At 46.3% G+C, this 16,962-nt stretch overlaps 3 non-coding genes across 3 annotated transcripts; all 3 read right to left on the reverse strand.

Moving 5' to 3' along the window:
* Positions 1-6,527: 6,527 nt before the first annotated feature.
* TRNAC-GCA (transfer RNA cysteine (anticodon GCA)) lies at positions 6,528-6,599 on the reverse strand. The gene has a single exon. It is a non-coding gene; the product is annotated as a tRNA-Cys (tRNA).
* A 6,922-nt stretch (positions 6,600-13,521) lies between these two features.
* On the reverse strand, positions 13,522-13,593 carry TRNAC-GCA (transfer RNA cysteine (anticodon GCA)). The gene has a single exon. It is a non-coding gene; the product is annotated as a tRNA-Cys (tRNA).
* A 730-nt stretch (positions 13,594-14,323) lies between these two features.
* TRNAC-GCA (transfer RNA cysteine (anticodon GCA)) lies at positions 14,324-14,395 on the reverse strand. Its single transcript has one exon. It is a non-coding gene; the product is annotated as a tRNA-Cys (tRNA).
* Positions 14,396-16,962: the final 2,567 nt, after the last annotated feature.

The following is a 16,962-nucleotide window of genomic DNA, read 5'->3' on the forward strand; positions in this document are numbered from 1 at the left end:
GGGACAGGTTCCAGCTCAGCAATTAAATCATACACGGTGGCAGCGGGACTAACAAGGCCTCCCTCCCCGTGAGAGGGAGCTGGTTAGATGAGGGGGACACTGGGGAGCCCTCCTGAAGGGCAGGAAAGAGAGGCGAATGCAGCCTCTTTCAGCGCCGAGAAAGGGGACACTAAGGCCCCTGTGCCTGAAATGGGTACTGACCCCACGTGCCAGAAGCTGGGCTTGGACTGGTCTGGCCCTAACATGCCAACGACTGTCCTTGGCCAATTGCTTCCTGTCCTGAGTCCACCAACGCAGCCAGCCAGCCAGCAGCAACTGGAGCACCGGTGGCAACCCGGGGCCCAGAGCTGGGGCCCCCCTCCTTTCCCTCCTGCATTCTGATTCCCTTATGAAATCACCCTAACCTTCCATAAGGACGCACAAACCACTCAGCCTAATGTGCTCACTGTAGGGGAACGGAAGGCTCGAGGGAGCAGTAGTTGGGGGGAGTTCTGGCTGAAAGACATGTGCCTATTGAGGGCTGCAAGTTGCCCCCCTCCTGCAGGGGTGGCTCTCAGCAAAACTAGAGGTGGTGACGGAGACACAGAGGCCAGGGAAGTGAGAGGCTGGCTCATTATCAGGCAGACTTGCTGCTCTCCCTGCCCCAGCTCCAGAGGCTAGAATACTGCCCTCGGCAAGGGAGGAGAGGGGACCAGCAAACATCTTTGGTAATGGCAAACTCTACTTTATGAAGGAGAATGTGTCTCCTAGGGGCTAGGCAGGCAGTGAAGACTGGCTCCTGGTGTCCCAACCTGGTAGTCCAGAACATGCGAAGAACCATCTATAACTAACTACTACCCAGACTTAGAGAATCTAGAACCACTGTCTCTCAGGGAGGCTGAAGAGGGGTTGGGAGAATTAGACACACACAGGGCACGTGCAGAGGCAGCGCTTGAAGAGCCACAGTGATGGAGTTGTGTTTCCTAAAGGGAGGGGCGGGTCAGAACACCTGCCTCCTCTCACTCTGCACAAGCAGAGCAGCTGAATTCCAGCACCGCTTCTGCAGCCAACATGGACAGTGGGTTCCCCTGGAAGAAGCAGACAGTGTGGCCTCAGCACCCACGAGGGGGAGTTTTCCACATCAGGCCCAGTGGGACTCATGCTACTTTGCCTATTAATTACCCAAGTGTTTTACCTTACCTGTATGCTGGGAAATGATGCCAACACCCCTTCTTCAAGGAAAATTTCCCTGCCTAGTGAAATAGCTTTGCTATCCTAGTAATACATTCTTACAGAATCCATGCATCTTCTTCATTTGTCATATGTTTTCATTGTTGTCATATTTGTCATAATTTTCCATTGTTAAAAATTTTTATGAAATATTTGTAAATATCTATCTACCCTTCTTGTTTCAAGAGGCCATGTCTATTTTACCCACCACTGGGCTAGGCCATGTAAGGACATCAGCTTTCATCACTCTGAGTGAGACTGGAAGCTACTGGGGGATTTTGAGCAGAGGAATGACATGCACTGCTTTTCTCCTCTGGCTGCTATGAGGAGAATGGGGGGCCAGGATGGAAACAGGGTTCTGAACTTAGGAAGTGATTGCAATCATTTAAGCGAGAGATGATTGTGGCTTCATCTAGTGCAGTAATGGTGGAGAATGCTGAGATGCGGTCAGATTCTGGGCGAATTTTGAAGTTGTGTGAACAGCATTTGCCAATGACTTGAATGCAGGGTGTAAGAGAAAGAGAAAAGGCAAGGACAGCAGTAAGGATTTTGGCACGAGCAGCTGGTGGTTGCCATTCTCTGCGATGGGGAAAATTGCAGCAGAAATGAAATTTGAACAGATAATGGACATCAGGAATTAAATTTGGATCATATTAAGTTGGAGCCATCTATTAAACAGCCAAGTGGAGATGTTGAAAATGAGACTGGAGTTCAAAGGGGAGTTCCTAGCAAAACGTGTAAATTTCAGAGTCATCCACCATGGGACGTGGGACTGAGTGAGATCACTGAGCAAATGTGAGCAGATAAGAGGTCTGGCAACTAAGTCCTAGGCCCTCAAGTGTTTAGAAATTGCACCGTTGAGGAGGAGCCAGCAAAGGGGTCTAAGAAAAGGTGGCAGTGGAAATAAAAAGAAAACAAAATGAATAAACAAAAAAACCAAAACAAAGAGTGACTGTCCAAAGTCAATTGGAGAAAGCACTCTTGAGAGGTTGAGTCAAAGACTGAGAATCAACATGGCAGGTGGGCATTGATGTCGTTGACAAGAGCAGTTTCAGTGACGCGGAAGAGATGGGCAGAGGAGGGATGTTCTCCTGGAAGCCTTCCTTGGTCCTCCCGATGGGTGGGCCCCCTGCCACGTGCTCCCGCGGCACCCTGCACTTCTGTCTCATCACACTTCACACTTTACTGGAATCACTGCAACCTTGTGCCTGTGGGGATCCTTACGTTCAGTGAGGGGCCAATAAATATATGAATGTGAAAAATGTGTGAACAAAAAGGAAAGGAGATAATAGGTGGAACAGTTTCCCAGAGAAAGCTGAAGGGATGCATCAAGAACACAGGATTTTTTCTAAAAAGAGGGAGAAAAACTTGTTCTCTCTTAGGCTGGAGGGGATGAGAACGGCCTAAGGATGCTGGGTGACCTCACATCAAAGGGCCTCTGTCTTCTCCATCCAGTAGGAAGCAAGTTCTTCTAAAGAGAATAAAGGGGAATGCAGGAGGAGGGTGAGACTCATTACTTGAGAAGAAGGTCCAATTTTGCACTAGGCACTGTGGGAAATGGAGAAGAGGTGAATCAGAAAGGAATGGAATCATTGCGCATTAGCAGAGGGCTGCCAGTTGAGGCCAGACTGGTGTAGATTTGCAGTGGGACCACCTGTCTGGCTCTACAGTTCACTTCAGCAAACACAGGCTACCCTAGAGCAAAGGTGGAGGAAGTCAATGGCATTGTATCTGCAGAAGTACGGCTGTGTAAGGAAGGTAGACAGACCACAGGCAAAGACCTCAAAGGGGCTAGGAATCATGATTGAGGGGCCAATGGTTGGGCCATAATGGGACAGGTGAGCACAAGGTGGCTCTGGGATCACCAAAACACAAAGAGATGAAGGAGATTGAGGTCAATATGAGAATAAGACACAGTTTCATTAACAGCAAGGGCAAGGAAATGTAAAAATTAGAAGAGGTATCAGAAATGGCTTTTCAGATCAAAGGTCTTGAGAGGGAGTATTTCCTTTTTCTTAAATTGAAGTATAATTGACATAGGACATCACATTAGTTTCAGGTGTACAACGTAATGAGTCAATATTCATATCCATTGTGAAGTCTAGTTAACATTTGTCACTATGCATAGTTATAAAAGTTTTTCTCTTGTGATGAGAACTTTTAAGATCTACTCTCTTGGTAACTTTAAAATATGCAATAGAGATTTACTAACTGTAGTCACCACTACGTTACATCCCCATGATTATTTTATAACTGGAAGTTTATAACTTTTGACTTCCTTCACACATTTCATGCAACCCCCGGCCTCTGGCAACTACTAACCTGTTCTCTGTATTTATGAGCTTGTTTTGTTTGTTTGTTTAGACTCCACAAAAAAGTGAGATCATATGATATTTGTCTTTCTGTCTGGCTTATTTCACTTACCACAGTACCTTCGAGGTCCATCCATGTTGTCAAAAAGGGCAAGATTTTGTTTTTTGTTTTTTACAGCTGAGTAATATTCAGGAATGGTTCTGAGTAATGATCGGGTGTGAGTTAGGAGTAGATTTGGCCACGAGTGCAGAGCACCCAACATCACAAAGGACTAAAACAGAGCAACAAACCAGAAGAAGTTTCTTTCTCCTGTAAACACTGACACTCAGATGGTCCAGATTTGACCTGGGGTTCCACAGGGTCAAGAACCCATCTTCTTTCGGGTATTCTAGCCTCCACGGCTTTCATTCCAGAGGTCTCCAATACGACACCTCCCACTTCAGCATCATGTCTGTCTCGTACCCAGTAGGAAGGGGAATAGGAAAGACAAGCTTCTCCCTTTCAGGGCACCCATCACTTTCACCTACATTTCATTGATCAAACCAATGCCCTTTGCCTCCCTTAACTCCAGAGAAGCTGGGAAATGTAGTTTTTCTTCTGTGAAGCCACGTGCCCAGCTGACAACCAGGGAGGATGGAACAGAGACTGGGGGAAACACTCAACTTCTGCTTCACTATGCCTCTTGATAGCTGCAGTGGGGTGGAATTTGTGAGCATTGCTAGAGCCAAGAAGATGGAAACCTTAGCACTGGAAGTGTTGCAGAAAAACGTGTTATAGCTCAGTGTTATAGCTCAGTTGTGACAGCAACCTAGATTCAGGTGAGAGAACAAGCAGCACTCAGAGAGTTGGAGAACTCAGGTTTATTACACCAGCTGGCCCACAGGAGTTAACACTCCAAGCTCTGGACCCCGTCTGTAGGTTTACACAGGCTTTTATAGGCTGCCAGTTTACACTTTGCAGCATCATATGCAAATAAGGTATAATAAAAGTTGACTAATTATGAACAAGCTTTGTAGAAATAGACCAATCAGGAGGGAGAGAAATAACCAATCAGGAGTGAAGGCAATGGACCAATCAGGAGTGAGAGAAATAACTAATGAGGAGTGAGTTCCATGCAAATGAAGTACTACAAATGGACCAATCAGAAGTTAGGGGAATGGACCAATAATGAGTGAAGGAAATAACTAATCAGGAGTGAGCTCAGGAACCAATAGAATTTTAGGGGTAAGTTCCACTTTCCTACAAGTAAGCCCTTTCAGAGGCAAAAAGTGAGATAGAGCCTCTGGGCCAGGGAACCAGATGGTGCTGGCAGGAGAGTGGTGGCCCTGCCTGGGAGTCCTGCCAGTCTTTTTTATGTGGCTTCCCACCTCAGAAGGATTGCTTATGTGATGTGGACACTTCTGAGGACGAAAGCAGAGGGAAGCAAGGAAATATGATTGTTAGCCTGGCTCTGAAATCTTCCGTGGAGTCTGCGGAGTCCCCAGCATGGGTTCATACATCAATGAGGATGAGGAGAGGGTGGTTTCAGGAGACAGAGGTGGCTCTGAAGGAGAAGTGATGAGCTGGGACCTAGAAGGGGTGATGTGGGGAATAAAGGATCAGAAGAGGGAGAAAGTGGCCTCCCTGGGTGGGAGATTGAAGAGGGACTTCTTCAGGGAAACACTGGCACCAAATTGAAAAAGAGGGGGTTAGAGGGAAAGGTTAAGGAGGAAGGAACTGCCCCCCATTGAATGAGGTGCCCCAAACTGGCTGCAGGGCTAGGGGGAGCGGGTTGCAGGATCCAAAGCAGCAATGAGGAGGCGAGTTGGAAGCTGTCGTCAGCAAGATCATCTCCAATATCAGGAGGTGTCCAGGAAGGACAGGGACAGAAAAGGGACCTGCAACGGGATTCTAAGCCAAAAGTCCAAGTATTGATGAAATTGGAATAGCAAATGCCACCTCCCTGAGGACAAAAGTCCTAATTTAAAAATTCGAGTCCCTTGTTAACAAAATGAATTAGCTTTACTGAAAGGGAAACTGAAGCGTGTCCCTGAAGATGAAAGTTTTGTTTTTACGGGCACTTATGTCATAGGCTGATCAGAGAACTCAGAGGAAACAGAATATTTACAACCCGGGGAGTTAGACGAAGAGCTGCTTGCCGACTTACCAGGTTAGACAAAGTCTCAAGGAAGATTAGACTTGACTGTGCACTGTCTTAAATGACTGTTTCTCTTTTTTGTGTTTTCCTGCCAGTCAGTGTAAGTGACTAAGACTTTCTTGCTGTCAAATACTTTTATTTCAAGAACCTGTTTTCAGCCCATATAAAGTATAGACTTCTGTTGTTTATATAAACCTGAAGCATCATGAAATGTGTTTTAGATGGTTGTGAGGAAGGTCATAAAAGAGATTTAGTGTCAGGGAAAGTAAAAGTCATGAACTGTACTTCAGAATTACGTGCTGGATCCCTGAACCCACAATGAATTCTGAGTGCGTCTACCCAAATGTTCAGCTGTTTGTTCTCCAGACCATAGACAGCCATCACATTCTTTGGTTTTGAGATAGTTGATATAATTTACTAGTCCCTTCTGCAGAAGTTGACTTTGAAAACTTGAATAAGACATAAAATTGCCTTTAATAATTATGCAGCCAAAACTTTCACTTTCACATGTGGATATTTTATCCTCTGCAACCTGGGTCTGAGAAGGCCTCCTGGAAGCCCTTTAAAAGCTGGTTCTCTTAGCTGCAGACTAGGAGCTCTGGGCAGTGCTCGCCATACCTAGGCTCCACCCCAAATATGCTGATTTAATCTCTCCAGGGTGGAGCCTGAGCAATGGCACGTTTATAGACTCTTCAGGCGATTCTAAAATTTATATTTAGAGTTAAGAACAATCAACTACCATAGTAAAGCTTCACCATTTGCTGGTTCCCCAAAAACAAACAAACAAACAAAAAAAACCACTTGACATTAATGTCTAATAAGAAAGAGGTTGAAATACAGCACCAATTGAAAAGGTCAAAGACTCAGTAGGGGGCACCCGGACTTGAACCAGGGACCTCTTGATCTGCAGTCAAATGCTCTGCCGCTGAGCTATACCCCCTTCTGCTATAGTCTGACTTAATTAATGATTTTCATCTGTCCGACCACACCCAGACTAGCTGTAAACCTACGAGTTGACACTTCAGGATGGACCTGTCTTGGGAACCGCCAGGCCTGCTGCAGTGGAAGCTCATCAACCTGCCACATAAAAAGCAACCAGCTCTCTCCCCAAAAGCCCTGCAGCCTGTGCCCTCCCCCCACCCCCAGCCTACAGCCCCAGGGTGGGGGCAGCAGCCTGGAAGAGCATTGACATTGGCTATAGAATGGCCCTCAGGGACTGATGCCTGTGCCCATTATGATGGGCACCTAAAATACAGACACTCGGCATGATTGAGGTGTCTCTCCAAACCCACTTACTGAGGGCCTGACCCTCAGGGGCCAACATTTGATTCAGGGTATTTTCTGCTCAACTACAGTCTAGGACGCAGTATGACCATCCCAACCTCTGCTTCTTCAGTTAATCTATATGGAGAATCATGGAGAAGGAGCCACTCCTAGAGACAGTTAGAAGTAGGTGGCTGAGTAGATGTGGGAGTCCCCCAGAGCATCAGTAGACCCAAGCTAACATAATTCAAGGACCAAGAAATGCTGCTGGAAAAGAACCACATTTGACCCAGAGGCTTTCTGATCCGTGGGCAAAGCCCCATCTCAGCTGGCAGATAAACTTACTTTGACTGGAAACTTCCATCTCCACAGCCATGCCAAGGCCCTGCTTCTGTTCTTGTCACAGGAGCTGGAAAACTTTCTCTTTTACAAACGGTCTCTCCCACCTATTGGAATCTCTCCACCTTACCCACCAGCTTCTCCTTCGTGGTCTTGGCAGCCCAGCAGCTCCTCCCCTTCGATCCTGGCCGAGCAGCCAGGAAACGCTCATTTCTACAACCATGACACTAAAGTCCTCTGACTTTCTCTCATCAGCTGTAGGGCGGACTGCCTGGTCAAATGGAAAGGATGGATGAACCAAAGGATTCCCAGGGGCCAGGGACTAGGCAGCAGCAGGAGCCTGGAAGGTGAGGATTGAAGTAACAGAAGACCTGGGACACCTCTGGGTTTGGTGGCCGAGAGTGTCCCTAGTACAAGGCTGAGGGGGCAGCTCCAGGGACAAAGCCTCAGGCCCCACACATGACGGGGAATCAGAAAAGAGGCAGGCTTGCTTCAAGATACCATGTAGGATGAGCTGAGCTCTTAAGGAGGGAACAAGTAGAAGACAGAAAAAAGAAAAGCAACCCTGAGAACCGGCAGCCTCTGCCCGATGAACTTGGGTTTGGGCCCTGAATTTGCACCATTCGTCTGGCCTTAGAGATCATAGGCAGTTATTTTAAGTTGGACTCAAGTGTGTAGCGCCCCAGGCTCCTAGTCAGCCAGAAGTCCTCCCTGAAGGAATGTATCAGGAAACAAGCCTCAGAGGGTTCTCACGCAAAAGGTTTCAACAAACTTAAGTCTGGGAGAAGCAGTGTAGGCTGGAGGCCAGCAGCACAGACTCTGAAGCCAGACAGCCTGGACCCAAGTCCTGGCTCGGCTATAAGGCCCTTGGGCAGACATCTCCCCTCTCTATGCCACAGCTGCGTAATCTGCAAAATGAGAGTGATGGTAGTCTATACTTGATGGATTGTTGTGTAGATTAAATGAGTTAATTCATGTAAAGCACTTGAAAGAGGACTGGCACAGAGTTAGTTCTATGTAGCTGTTTGCTGAACAAGTTTTAAAAACACACAAGGAAACTAGCTAACATTTATGAAAGTCAACAGAAATGAGAAACATCGGAACTTGACCTGCAAAGACTCCACGTGTGAAATTATTTGAATAAATCAAAGAATATCTTAAAAGAGAGAAATGAAAACTGGATTGAGGAGACTATCAAAAAAAATCAAATATATTTGAAAAACTAAGAAAAACTATAAAACTAATCAAATAAGAGTCTAAAAATGGGGAGTGTAATTAATACCATTTCCTTTTATTTACTTTTTATTGAAGTACAACTTACGTAAGTACACAAATCTTAAAACGTATAGCTTGGTGGATTTTTACATGTGCACACACCCAGGTGACCACCACCCAAATCAAGATACAGAAAATTTCTGGCCCCTCAGAGGGTTCCCAATTACCCTCTCTCCCCCAGAGAGAACCACCATTCTATCATCACTGATTAGTTTTGCCTATTCTTGAATTGCATATACTTGGAATCATACAGGAGTTATTCCTTTGAGTCCGGCTTCCTTCCCCCAACCTCATGTTTATAAGATTCATCTGCACTTACCCACTTTAGCAGTAATTTGTTCTTTTTTATTCCTGTTTACCATCCCATTGTATGACTATACCAGGATTTCTTTATCCATCCTACTGCTGATGGACATATGAGTTGTTTCCAATTTGGACCCATTAAGAGATACGCTGTTATGAACATTCTTGTAGGTACATGTAGACTCTCTGAGGTCTATAACTAGGAATATGTTTGCTGGATAAGACAGTGTTCTATTTTCACCTTTAACTGATAATGCCAGACAGTTTTCTAAAGTAGTTGTACCAAATGGCATTAACGCCAGTAGGAGATGAGTTACTGTCCATCCTCATACTCATCAACATTTACACCATCAGTCTTTTTCATTTTAACTGACCTGTTGAGAATGTAGTGGTATCTCATTATGGTTTAATTTTCATCTCCCTGAAGACTAAGTTCATATTTCATCTTTTCCTTTGCTTATTGGTACTGGGATGTCCACTTTTGTGAGGTGCCTGCTCAAATCTCTTGTTCATTTTTCTGTTGACTTGTCTGTATTCTTCTTACTATTTTATGCAAGTTCTTTATATATTTTGGGTAAGTTGGCATGCTAGCACCTATATCAGCTAAAATCTTGTATTTTTCCATTGAACCAGCTTTGTCCTGCTAAACTAAAGTGGAGTCTCAAAGAGGGAAAACTAGGACCATCTAGCAGACAAAGGATTCCTCTCTATTTGTGTAAGTTGTATTTTTCCAGAAATTTTTCCTTGTAATGTAAATATTATATTTTCTTGGCACAAAGTCATTCATAATATGATCCTATGATCTTCTTAATGTCCTGGAAATCATAATAATGTATCCTTTTAAATCCTTTATATTGGTTATTACTGTTTTCTCTTTTTACCTTGTCAGTCTTGTCTGGGTTATTATTTTTATTATGTTTCAAAGAACAGTATTTGCTTCATCAGCCCTATCTCTTGCATATTTGTTTTCTACTTCATCAATTTATGCATTCATCAATTAATCTTTATTACTTTATTTTTTCTTAGGTTTATTTTACTGTTCCTTTTACACCTCTTTGAGATAGATGCTTAGTTAGTTGATTTTCACCTTTTCTTTTCATAATACTGTAGATACATTAAGGCTATAAATTGCCCTCTAAGCACTGCTATGGTTGCAACTGGCAGCTTTCAATAGCTAGTATTTTCATCATCATTTAGTTCAAAATACTTTCTAATTCCTAATTCAACTGTAGTTTCTTCTTTGACCCATGGGTTATTTAGAATTATAATTTTAAATTTCCAAATGTATGGGGATCTTCTAGTTATTTGTTGTTATTGATTTTTAACTTATTTTTCTTTTGGTCAGAATATATACTATTTGGAATTTGTTAAGACTTGCTTTATGCTCAGGATATGATCAATTTTTGTCAATGTTCCATGTGTGCTTAAAAAAAAGCATGTTCTGCATTGTTGAATGTAAAGTTCTTTATTAGGTCAAATTTGTTAATCATACTCCTCAAATCTATATCCTTCTGATAGTATATCTGCTTGTTCTGTCAACTCACAAGAGGGTTTTTAAGATCTCTCACGTGAATGGATGTTTGACCACTTCTCCTTTTTATCTGCTAATTTCTGCTTAATATGTCTTGAAGCTTTGTTATTAGGTGCATCAAATTTAGAATTGCAATGCCTTCCTGGTGGATTGAACTTTTTATCACTACAGAATGACTTTCTTTATCCCTGGTAATGCTTTTACCTCAAACAGTATTTAGGCTGGTATTAATACAGCTGCACCATACGTAGTTGTCATAGGTGTATCCTTTTGTGTTCTTTTATTTTTAATATGTCTGTATCCTTCTGTTTCATATTTATCTCCTGTGAACAACATATAGTTGGTTTTCTAAAATGCAGTGACATTCTATGTCTTTTTACTGTGGTTGTGGCATTACATGTATAATAGAAACTCTAAATTGAATTTTATTGATATTCAGAAAGGAGAAGTCACAACACCACATGGCTTCTTGGCCACAGGCAGAGAAGACTGTGTGACTTCAGGGAAGTTCCAAAAACTCTCGGAGCCTTAGTTCCTCATCTGTAAATTGGGGGAAATATCAGTTGATATGGGGATTGAATAAGATAATATCCTTAGGGCAGTTTCTGATCTATAGTAACCGCTCAGATATGACTAGCTGTTATTACTACGGTTCTGGATAATTCTCACCTTCCCAATCTGGTCAGGCTCCTACCTTTCATTGCTTTACTGGCTTCTTGCTCAGCACAATAAGCATCTGAGGGATTTAACTGTGGGGCACATAGGTCTCTGGGATCTTGTTCTCGACCACAGAGAGAGACATGGGGGAGTGGAGACTGCAGGGCTGCAGACAGAGGGCTCCCCGTGGACTTATGTGGCCATGAGACAAATGGGACATGCCGCAGGAAGAGACCATCCTCAGTGGGCAGCCTGCCTGCTGCCTGCAGGCCAAGCCTGCTGATTTGAGGATCACAAAGCCAGGGTTGTGGCTTCAGCACTGCAGAGGTACCAGTTGTGTGTTCATCTGTTGGGTGACAGGGTGTGTAATAGCTTAGAGCTAGTCATGAGGCTGCAGACTAAGAGATGCTGGTTCATAACTCCATGCCCACTACTTACTCTTAATTTTACTCATTAAACTGTAGTTAAATGTCTGGGTCCCTCTACCCACGTAAACGGGTAAGAGTGATGTAGATCAGGAACCTTGTGGACGGAGGCACGATTCCCGTTCCGAGGCCTCATCTGACTCAGCGGTGCACAGCCTCTTCAGCTCCAATTCCATGGCTCTCCCCAGGGAGGTAGGGGCTCTGTTTGAGACACCAGCCTTTATTCCAGTGCCCTCAGAGACTCAGAAGGCCTGCAGGAGCCCCTGAGTTCCTTGGACTGGAAATGGGAGAAAGAGCAGCAAAAAGAGGAAAAGACAAACTCAGGGGGTCCTGGAGGTTCATTGTAGTTGACTGGGTGGTGTGGGAGGCACAGAGGAGGGAGTGTGGCCTGGGACCTGTCACTGCGCGAGGCAGTGATCCTGAGCAGCGCACATGGGGCCCCACAGCCAACCTCCTCTGGTCTCTCCTCAAACATGCCCAGGCCCTCAGGGTCCTAAGTGAGTGTGAAGTGTTCTGCCTCCCAGACACACCGGGCACCTCCACCCTGAGCCTCTGCAGAAATAGTTCCTGCTGAGAAATGCCGAACATCCCGGGCCTTGGGAATCCGGGATCACACCGAGGAGGGGTTCTCCTTGCTTCCTTCCTCTTCATCAGGCGCAGGGAGATTCTGCTTTCCCCATTAAAACTACTGGGCCTCCCTGTTCAAGGGGAATAGGTGAAGTCAGGCAAACCCACCCTGCCCCCCTCCACGATCCTGTTCTCTTAATGTTTAAAGGAAGTCACAGAGGGTGAAATTCATCTTTCACTAGCCTTCGCCTCCTCAGACAGATAGGGGCTGTTTCATTCAAATCGTGTGAAGTTAACATAGACTCAGGGTTCTTGTTACATAAACTGAACTTTGTGGGAACAGTTCTTTAGCGACTGAAAAAATCAAGTCATGTAAGAAGCCCTGTGAATGCCCTTCCTAGTTGGGAATTGACTTATACCTGATCACAGCATCTCTGCCTCTGGGAACAGAGGGACAGGTCCTCCACCCTGGTGGCCTGGCTCCTGACCTTCTCCAGAGGACATTGGTCCTGGTGTTTCACGTCCACTGGAAGAATAACTCAACATCCACTGAGACCGAAATCATTGCCTTTAGCAGACACTCTCCAAAATCAGATAGTTTAACAATGAAAGGAGTCACACAGCCCCCGTCTGTTCATTGACTGAGGGGGGATTTTGCAGCTGGTAATAACAACTGACAGTTGGGTACTAGGTATTGTTCTAAGTGCTTTCTGGTGTCACCAGAAAACCTATGAGGCAGTACTATTATTATCCACCATCTTACAGATGCAGGCACAGAGGCACAAGAGAGGTTGAGTGACTTATCCAAGGTGGCAGTCTCCAACTCACCCCAGCGAGCATGTGGCAGGCTCTGACCCTTGGAATCAAAACCAGATGTCCCACAGGAACTTTCGAGGGGTTCCTTTTGCAATCAGATGTGTGCAAGGAATGACTTACCTTTGCAGCTCCAGAGCATGGCAAAGGAAGACTGTAGAAGCCTGCAGCTCTTCTGAAACCCTCAGCCTGCTTCAAGTCTTCATCTACACGTTGTACTTGTCCTGTTAGCACAGCCTTGTGGGACCTCAGCCCCCACCCCTCAAACCTGAGGCTGCCAGTGAGGAGCCTGGGAATTCAGAAATGCACCTCGGCACTCACTGGCCAGCCCAGGACCAAGTTAAGCACCATTTCTCCTTAAGCATGGGATGGGAGGTGGGGTGTGCAGGCAGGTGAATGGTCTATCCACTGGGTAGTCTCTAGACACTACCGTGTGTGCACCGGACTAATGCAGTAGGGGATTCTAAGTCAGGGGCACCTTCCTGCCCTTCAGTGATTACAGTGGGGTTGAGGAGGTAAGCCCCATACACACCCAGGGACATCACATGGCCAAATATCATGCCAGCCTGAGAGAGTGGCTCTAGGGTTGTTCCTACAAACTCCAACAAATGGGGATTTCCTAATCTTCACTGGGGCCCATGTAAGGTGCGTGTGCCTAATTATAACTACAAAATAGCACATAATAAAGTAGGGGGCACCTGGATTTGAACCAGGGACCTCTTGATCTGCAGTCAAATGCTCTACCCCTGAGCTATACCCCCAGTGATGCTAGTGTTATTTAATTAACACCTTTCATCTGTGTGGTAACACTCAGTTCTGCAAAATCAAGTTATAGCTCTCCTCTAGGACTGAGTTTTTGGAAGCTGCCAGACCTGGCTCATAGTAAGACATCTTCCTTCAGGTCTGCAGCTTTCCAGGCCTCCGTCCCTGGGTGGGGTCATCAATGGGGAGAAAAGGAGAGATGCTGCCTCTCAATCCCCCATCCTGTTTCTCTTTGCCTTTTTGGTTTAGCGCAAGAGCTGGCCAAAGGTCTGCGAAACTACCCACATGCCACTACCTGGGCTCCCAGCCCTTGGTCTTCGGAGGTCTGACCCCACTGCACTGTGCCAAACTGTTTTGGTGGGAAGGAGAGGGGAGGGTGATAATTTAGGGTTACCATTTTTTGTCTGTTCCTGGGAAGTCAGCTTCTCTACAGCTCTCTGATCTGCCCTGAAAAAGCCCAGCAGTCTGCATCAGAGTCCCTGCCTTCTCTTCGAGGATCCAACAGAGTTGGAGAAATGAGATACAGATAAAATTTTAAAAATCCAGATGCCATGAAGAGAAGGGATACCCAGAGTATTAGTGCAGGAAGACATGAGAGGAAGCTCTCCACCCAGATTGCTGTTCTACAAGGGCTGACCCATAGCTTCCAGTTTCAGGGAGGGTCCTAATTGGCATGGAGGCAGGAAAATGGAAAGAGTAACTGCTTCCATTAATAGAAAACAGTAGGACAGGGGGCACCCGGATTTGAACCAGGGACCTCTTGATCTGCAGTCAAATGCTCTACCCCTGAGCTATACCCCCTTTCCTGCTATAGGTGTCTAATAACCACCTTTTACCTGCCTAGTCACACCCAGGACTCCTATAACATACTGAATGTTTCTACTTATTTCTAGAGAGCTGGTAAGACCCGTAGCTTATTCCTCCACAGACTCAGCCCTAAGAGGTCTTCCCTCGGGTCCCAGAGTCCCATCACCCTATCCCTTCACAGGCCTGCATCTCCCCCTCTTCCTCAGTCTGTGATGACGGCAGCAGCCCAGAGGAGCTGATGATTACTACTGGAAGGGCCTGTAGAATTCACTTGCCTGTTTTTCTCTTGTTCCGCACTACAAAACAGCAAATGGAAGAGATCCTGCCCAGCCTCTTCGGGGACACACGCAGTACCTACTCTGTAAGGTGCCTCTCCAGGCTGTGCATCTGTGCCTAAAACTGGGAGCAGCTGGGGAAGTTGGTGAACATCCCAATCCCTAACCTGGACCTTTTTAATTTCCCTGAAATTAGTGATAACCTTATGTTTCTTGGGCTAATATTTTATGTAAGTTAACACTGCAGCTACAATTATATTTTTGTTGGCTATTATTATTCCCTTGTTTTGGAAGGTAAAACCTGCCAGGGATTATGCAGGACTGGCTTCATATTTTTGCCTTTTTTGTTTGTGAGTGTTTGGAGAGGTTGTGTGGATTGAGAGGCTTCCCAAAATAAGAATTTCAAGTGAAATAAAGCAGGGACTAAACTCACACACTGAAATCTGATGCAGGGGTGAATTGGCTAGAAGCGCCCCCACGTGGTCATGATGTAGGTTTATTGACTTGAAATAAGAGTGCCCTCAAGAGACAACTGGTCCACCATCCAGATGCTGCCACAAAGAATAACTAAGCACCAATTAGAACAGAACAGAAACCACTGCCTTTGCCAGCCTTCCTCCAATATACAATGGTTAGCACTGAAAGACTCTCTAAAGGCAGGTCACCTGGTTTATCTTCCTGAGAAAACATGTTGCAACTCATTCACCCCATGGGTGAGCGAGTCTCTGCTGCTCAGATTGGAAGCAGACATCCTACAGTGCATTTCCAGGGTCCCTCTTCAAGGCACGTGACTGAGGTCCCTGCCTGAATACAGGGGGCAGGGAAGTAGCCCTGGGCATGGCACAGGGCCTCATGGCTGAAAGTGACTTGCAGCCAGTCCCCGACAGTCAGCGTGCTCCCCTTAACAGCCCCCTCACTACCCTGTCTTTAGTCCCTTCACTCTGTGCAAACCCTGCGGAAGCAGCTCAGGACCATGCGACTGGAGCCCTGGGGGCCTTCTGCAACGTGGCCCTCTGCTTGGTAACAGGAGGAGCATACAGGAGGCATCAAAGCTCCCCTTTCCCCCTACGGCGGTGCCTATGTGTTGTAGAGACAGGACATGTTCACAGGAAAAGGGATATCTGCAAGGCTCTACAGATAAGTGTTCATGGTGGGGGGTGGGGACAGGGGGGTGGTCAGCCCTGGGGAAGTTCACCTGGGGCTACAAGAAGCTAGAGGCTTCCTGGCAAAGATCCAGTGCATCCTCTCCTCTGCCCTAGGAAGGCTCAATTCCATCGGACCCAGAGGTGAAAAGGCATTTCTTCAATTAGTAGAAAACTGAAAGCAGGTTGTTGGAAGGTGGAGATATTGAATAATATTCCCCGAACTGAGAAGGACTTTTAAGACTGAATAAGGAAGCAGGCAACTCCATAAGTACAAATACGAAGTTTATTGTGGATTCCTTATGTCCGGATAGGATCTGGTGGGCAGCGATCCAGAAGCATCTGCAGCTGGACTCTGTGCTGCCGACAGGGGTACAGGGGATTTGAAGGGGCCAAAGCTAAAGATAGAATCTGACTACCACGGGAGAAGCACTGTCGGGAACCAGTCCCCTGTGCCCAGCCCCCCATCTCATGACCATTATGCAGACCGTTAACCATCTGTGTCAGCAAAAGGCATCTGTATCAGCTGAAGGCAAGGGTCAGAGTTGATAGGGAACTTACCTGTCTTGGGCACGTTCCTTGTGAGTGGGCTAAAAGTCAGTCACTGCAGAAGGGGCAGGGGTGGGACTGCGGGCCTGAGTTGGAGCTGACAAAATGGGGTCAGTGTGGTTCAACCACACAGGCCCCTCACTTGTTATACCTGTCTGGTAAGCACCCGTGTGGCCGCATCAACACCTCTGTTTATTTTCCGTCAGCCCATGAGGACAGCTCCACTGCCAGCTAAACCCTCCCCCGATGCCGGGACCCCATCCCACCCGGCAGCCCCGCAGGCTTCCCCCCACCCCGCCAGCCGGTTCATGGCAAGGCATCTAAAGCCACTGCTGTTCTCCCAGAGGGGCGTTTAGAGTGACCCAGGACACAGCTGCTAAATGTGGCACCCGGGAAAACCATCTGGTGTCCTGTGATGTGGATGGATGAACAAGAAGACGGCCCAACAAGTCCAGGTCTCTGGAAGGGGGGCCCAGGAAATGTGTATGTTTACATTCCCACAGTTCCAGGGGGTTCTAACGCTTCCGTGAGCCTTGAGTCCACATATCACCTTAACCACATGGTCTTTGCTAGAACCACATTTCAGGTTCTGGGA

Source organism: Vicugna pacos, chromosome 7, assembly GCF_048564905.1.
Source record: "Vicugna pacos chromosome 7, VicPac4, whole genome shotgun sequence".
Classification (NCBI taxonomy): Eukaryota; Metazoa; Chordata; class Mammalia; order Artiodactyla; family Camelidae; genus Vicugna; species Vicugna pacos.